This window comes from Crocodylus porosus, unplaced genomic scaffold (assembly GCF_001723895.1).
Source record: "Crocodylus porosus isolate Cpor-Errol unplaced genomic scaffold, CroPor_comp1, whole genome shotgun sequence".
In the NCBI taxonomy this organism is placed as follows: Eukaryota; Metazoa; Chordata; order Crocodylia; family Crocodylidae; genus Crocodylus; species Crocodylus porosus.
Genome location: NW_017728948.1, coordinates 33,287,919 through 33,293,903, shown reverse-complemented (window position 1 = coordinate 33,293,903; position 5,985 = coordinate 33,287,919). Strand labels below are relative to the sequence as shown.

The window sequence follows — 5,985 nt, the reverse complement described above, 5'->3', positions numbered from 1 at the left end:
GTATGATATGGAGTAACAAAAATGGTATTCACTTGTTCAAAATGGTAAGTAGTGAATCTACTGGATTAATCTCTTGAAGTATGTTGATAACAGATGGAATAAAAGATCACATGGCAAGTTTAAATAGGCTATGTTTAACCCTAATGTCCTAGTCAGTGTTCCTCCTCATGTTTAATGCCATTGCTAATTAACTGGCACAAGTGTTTGTAGCCTTCTGTGGGATGTTGCTGGCATACCTTTATGCAATCACTACCTGTATGAAATGCATTGTTTTGTTTAGTGCTGCAGGACTTTAGCAACGGGAGAGGCAATGTAGATCACTGCAAGTGTTACAGTATTTAGTTCATTTGGTAGCTGGTACTCAGTCTGCTGATCAAACGGAGATTGTGCTGGCTCTTCAAAAATTAGTAAAATGTTTTGCTCTTTTCCACTTGTCAGGCAGTACAGAAGTCCCATCAGATCAAACCAACTTTGCCAGCTTTGTTACTCTAAGGCTAATTGAGCTCCTTTCCTCACACCCCTCACACATAAGTAAGCCTTTATATTATGTACGTCATGCTGGACTTTATTGTGACTTTAAGAGGAAATGCAGTACAGGAGCATTCTCATAGTATAAAATTATACTATACTAAATAGTATAGTATCCTATTTCATGGGAGACAGGCTCACAGCACTACAAATCTTAGAAATACTCTTTAGTTATGCAGCATTGGTCTGATTTCATTAGGTTACATGGTAAGTACTTTATTGTGAAGTTATGCTTCAGTGTAGGGTAAATAGTTTTCTCTATCCTCTCACCAAAGGGAAGGTATTATGATATTTGATGTCCTATAAATGTTATCCTTCTAGCTTCCTGAACTTCTCTGGGTCATTTGTCATAGCTGTTTCCTTTACTCTCCACTTACCCTTTCTTGGGATCCTCACTTGCAATATGGCAAACTGCCCTTCTGCTTCAAATCCCCTCTTTCACAAAGTTTACCTATGCAAGTCTCCTTATTACTTCACCTTCTCTGACCTCAACTTCTCTCCCTTGTTATGTTTGTATTTGAGTGAGATTGTGAGCTTCTTAAGGCAGATAACAAAATCTGTTTTGTTACATGTGGTATAGAGTACCATGTGCATCTCTTCTGTTTATGCTATTCCCATTGAAGTCTTTGTGTATTCTCCATGATGAGATGTCCTTTGGAATACTGTATACAGTTCTGTTCAAGAAAGCTAAACTTAAACTGTAACAGGTGCAGAGAAAGATTATTGGAGAGATCAGGGAATGGAGAGCCTATCTATCTAAAAGAGGAGACTAAGTTTGGGTTGGTAAGCCTGGCAATACAGAAGCCGAGAGGAACAAGATTGTTCTATAAGTACATCAGGGGGATGAATACCAGCAAGGGGAAAGAGATGTTTAAGCTAAGGGACAATGCTGGCACAAGATCAAATGTGTATAAACTGGCCATGAATAAGTATAGGCTGGAAATTAGAAGATTTCTAATTATCACTGTGGTTCTGAGTAGCCTTCCAATGGGACTAGTGGGGGCAAAAAGCTAAACAGATGGAAACTAGTTATGGAAGGAATGACAGGTGGTTGCTTTCAACAGTGGAAGGCTGGATTTGATGGCTCTGTAGATCCCTTGCAGTCCTAGTACAATGTTTGTTTGAAATAATACATTGGCTGGGGTTGCTTTCCCCTGCCCCACCCAAAGGAAGAATATTTGTAACCAAGCCACTGAGATTAAAATCTTAGAATGGCTTTAAAAGAAGATCAATGAACAAATAACACCCCAACCTTTTGAGCATATATTATTTTCATCTCTATTTCCTTCTTCACATGTATATTACGCAATGTAATTTTCCGCCTTCGTACACTGTTATTTTTTGTCAGGTTGTTGGCACACAAAATTAAGAAAGAATTTGTCCTAGCATTAAACTAGAGACCCAGGGACTGGGAAATACTCCTGCTCTGTATGTGTAGCAGCACAAGGCTATTTTTCAACCTGAAGGGACTATAGAAAGCAACACATTATTTTGGCAAATGTTGCAGGGAACACTGCATTGGCTGGCAAGGGGCTCCTCCTGATATGGGCAAAAAGTGAATTTCTCCTTTGTGCCTACATCCTTAGCGCCTTCATGATGAAAACAGAACCTGCTTTAATCCTCCTGGGCCTGATGGAAAGATATCTTGCAGACTGCAAGTTGTCACGCAATTGTTTGGCAAAATCTATTCTAAAAAGGCCATAAATTCCACAACCAGACAAATTGGGATCTAAGAAAAAATATATAGTCACTAATGTATTATCTTTAAAGAGAGACAATGCTCTTCCCTCCCCATCCTCCTCGTCTTTGGGGGGAAGGAGGGACTGCATATTTTAACATGTAAATGCAGAGCACTTCTAAAGGAAACTGTAGTCACAGTGGGCCCAATTCTGCCAGTGTTCTTGCTTAGCTACTGCTGCACTGTGCATGTAGACCTGCTGATGACAGCGGGGCCACGTACGCAGTGAGATTCCCTGTTGCACGTGAAAAGGTAGAATCAGGCCCTACAGAGATGCAGGCTATATGCTTAGGACTGCCAGTTCTGAATCTCCTGCAGTGAGACACCTCTGCAGATCACATGAGAGTGAGCTCCTCAGTAAATGCGTCAGTGGAGCTTGAAATATAAACTGGGAAATCAGGTTAAGGTTCTTTTCCATTTTCTTCCCCTCCCTGCCCCCCAGTCTGTCCTCATACAGAAACTTTTTTCCTGTTCACTTGAAGTACAGGAAGTTTTTGCTGACTGTAGAGTCAATCTGATAATTTTTTCCTCATTGATTAAAGTTACAGACTCAGGAAGAGTTAAAATTACCTCTCCCTGCTACCATTTAGTAAGCCTGAAAGACACATTCCTCGCAGGTCACCTACCCTAAATACCCTTAAAAAAATATAGCTCTGAGCCTCGATATACATTCTTCCTATATTTTAAATCATTTGTAAGTAGTTTTCAAGCTGACCTGCTAGTCTTTTATGCAGAAAAGTATACAGTTTTCCTAAAGTGAATCAGTAGTGCACAAGTTTATTTGACTTTATACCCTCATATTTAAGAAAGGGTTATCTGGGAGTAAACACTTTATGCTCAAAACATACATTGTTTATTTAAGTACTGGAATCATACAATAAATCTTCTGTGAGGAAACCTCCTTTCTGAGTTAAAAATATGAAACGAGAGGTGATTATGACAGAATTATGGTTTTCAACTTGTATTATTATATGTGCCTAAGTTGAGATTCCCAAAGGGACCAATTTACTAATATTAAGTGTTCTTGCACTAAATGAATGTGGTGAAGAGAAAGCTGCACATTTTTTTTAAGTTTAGGGCTGAATTGCAAATGGCTAACAGTAGCAATGGAGTTCCAAGTGAGTGGGACTTTTTCCTAAACCTCTTAATAATTAGGAATTATCATAAGGCAAAATATCTGCATTAATTTGCCAAAGGCAGAATAACGATTGGTGTATTGCAGTACTCACAAACTTGTTCTGGTGGTACTGCAATGCACAAAACTTCTAATAAATTGGGACTAACTTTGATGAATTTGACAACGGCAATTAATGCTAATCCTTTCTCTACAGGGGCACATTTCTATTAGCCGCATTACAAGGAATCCTACGTATTGCAATCATACTGCATAGGTGTCTACTATAGTATGTTGTAGTAATCAGAAAAATACCTCCTCAGAAGAATACTTGTGGACTGAAAATGGTGAGAAGCAGATTTATGGAATAATCCTGCAGACACTAGACAGAGTAAGACTGTGCCTTGGCTACTTGTGCTATTCCCTTTGAAAATCCATTGTCTTCAGCAATAAGAAGATGCTTTTAGAACAGATTATATACTGTGTTCTTGTGTAGTTCATTGTTGTGAGCCAGAATTTTGGAGGCATGTGATCTTAAGCTTATTTACTCACTAAAAAAGAGCCAGATACTTACTGAAACAAATGGCAGTGTTTTACAAATCTAATTATTTTAATTAAAAAAATATAAAGTGTTTTTGAGCAGTAGTGATATATATGAAAGAGCTATATTTCCTTGTAATTCCAATGGTGTGCAATCAGCACATTGCACACTATTCATTCCCAGATACCAGAGAATATACACCACGTATTCATATATGTGGCATTTGTAAGGCCCTAAACTTCACATGATGTATGGAAATAAATTGCGTATATAATATTATGTTAATACAAACTATTTTTAAAACTGGAGGGACAGGGCCCCCCAAAATATGGGGCCTCAGGTGAATATCAAGGAATCCAGAAGTCCATATTGCCTCAATTATGGACTTTTTAAATAGGGGTGTTGCTACATTTCTATGATGCACACCATTCATTTGGCCCAGTGGGTTCAAACTTTATTCCAGCTGGTCTTTCCAGATATTCCTTAGTTAAGAATGTTACATTCTAAAGCATTAAAGACTATCTATATAGTTTATATATATAAAGTATATATAGAGCATATATATATAAACCATATATATAATGTTTTAAGATGTTTTGCTGTTTTTATCAAGTTTTCCCTTTAACAAGTTATTCTTTTAAGAGTCATTTTACTGGAGTTTTAGCCCCTCCATTTAGAATGGGCTGTTCATTTTGCTATCTGGTATTATTCAAAAGCTAGAGTGGTGGAAGGGCAAGAACCCAGCTAGTTTAAGGTGGAACTTAACCAGTCTATGGATAAGATTATCTAAAATAGTGCATGTCATGGGGGGGACTGGACATGATAAAACAATAGCTGATTTCTAGGTCTGTGTTTTGTTTTCCTATGTTTAATTTCTCAGTTATTTTGTAATAGACATGCAAATTAGTAGCACTGAACATTGCAGATCAAGTTTAATATCTATTGCTCTTATTTTTAAATAGGGCTGAAAAAGATACGCATCTCACAGCCTTTCTTACCTTCTTCCCCAATTGTGCTGTTAAAGAGTTCTAAATCATGCTGAGTGCCTGAGATTTGAGGTTTAAAGTACCTTGAAAAAAAATGTTATCTCTCTCCCCTCTCTCCCTACATGACAGCAACAGGAGGAAAAGAATGAAAAAAGTTTCAGATCTTGTATATGTATGGATGTGTATATGTATGTAGATGTAGATAACAATTCAGATTACCTTAAAACTTGGTCTTGCTTTTAAGTAGTTATCTAGTGTATTTTGATTTATCTAGCTCCATCTTAAAATTAGTTATGTTGTTTTGTTTCACTACTCCTATATATATGTGTGCGTGCATGCATGCATGTGTGTGAGTATGGCCCGTTCATACATACACACAAACAAACAGACGTTCCCCTGTGCATTATGTTCGCTGCATTTTATTCTGGTTATTTCAATATGAAAATTCGATTGAAATTCATGGCTTGCTTTCATCATTGATTTCAGTAGTAAAAATAACAGCCAGTCATATTTTGTTTTACTGTATGAGTTAACATTACATGCCATTCGAAAGCAGTTGCTTTTCTTGTCTTGTGTGTTATATGGATATGATAAAATTCTTGTTTTGCTTCTGTAGCCAAATAGGGCACTAGTTTTCAAATTTTGTTCCTAATTTCTGGATGTAGGGAAACTATCGGGGCAGTGATGAGGGAAAACCTCCCTGAGTATGCTAAGGAACACCTACTTCAGCTTGAGCTGTCCAGATACCTGAATACTAACATATTCATGAATGCATATAAGTGCAGACACACACACACACACGCACATGCATGTGTTCTAGGGTAAGAAGGTGTCCGTATTAGAGTAGACAAGATTCTTTGGGTGAATCTGATATCTCTAATTAGACCACCTTAAATAGTTAGAAAACAATTATTATGCAAGCTTTCGGGTTGTAACCCTTCGTCAGCCTAAGGAAGGTTCAGCAGTTGGTGTGGGCTCTTCCTGGATGGAATGAAAAGTAAAGAAGCCTGAGGCTGGGCTGGTATGCATGCAAGACAGGTAGTTAGTGAAAATGTAGTTTGAGTCGTCAGTGGGTGAG

At 37.8% G+C, this 5,985-nt stretch overlaps 1 long non-coding RNA gene across 1 annotated transcript in view; it reads right to left on the bottom strand.

Annotated features, from left to right (window-relative positions):
- Window positions 1–5,786: 5,786 nt before the first annotated feature.
- Window positions 5,787–5,985, bottom strand: part of LOC109321929 — a 370-nt gene continuing 171 nt past the window's right edge. Inside the window, exon 2 of the long non-coding RNA XR_002104228.1 lies at window positions 5,787–5,925. This is a non-coding gene — a long non-coding RNA (uncharacterized LOC109321929). The remainder of the gene's footprint in view (window positions 5,926–5,985) is intronic.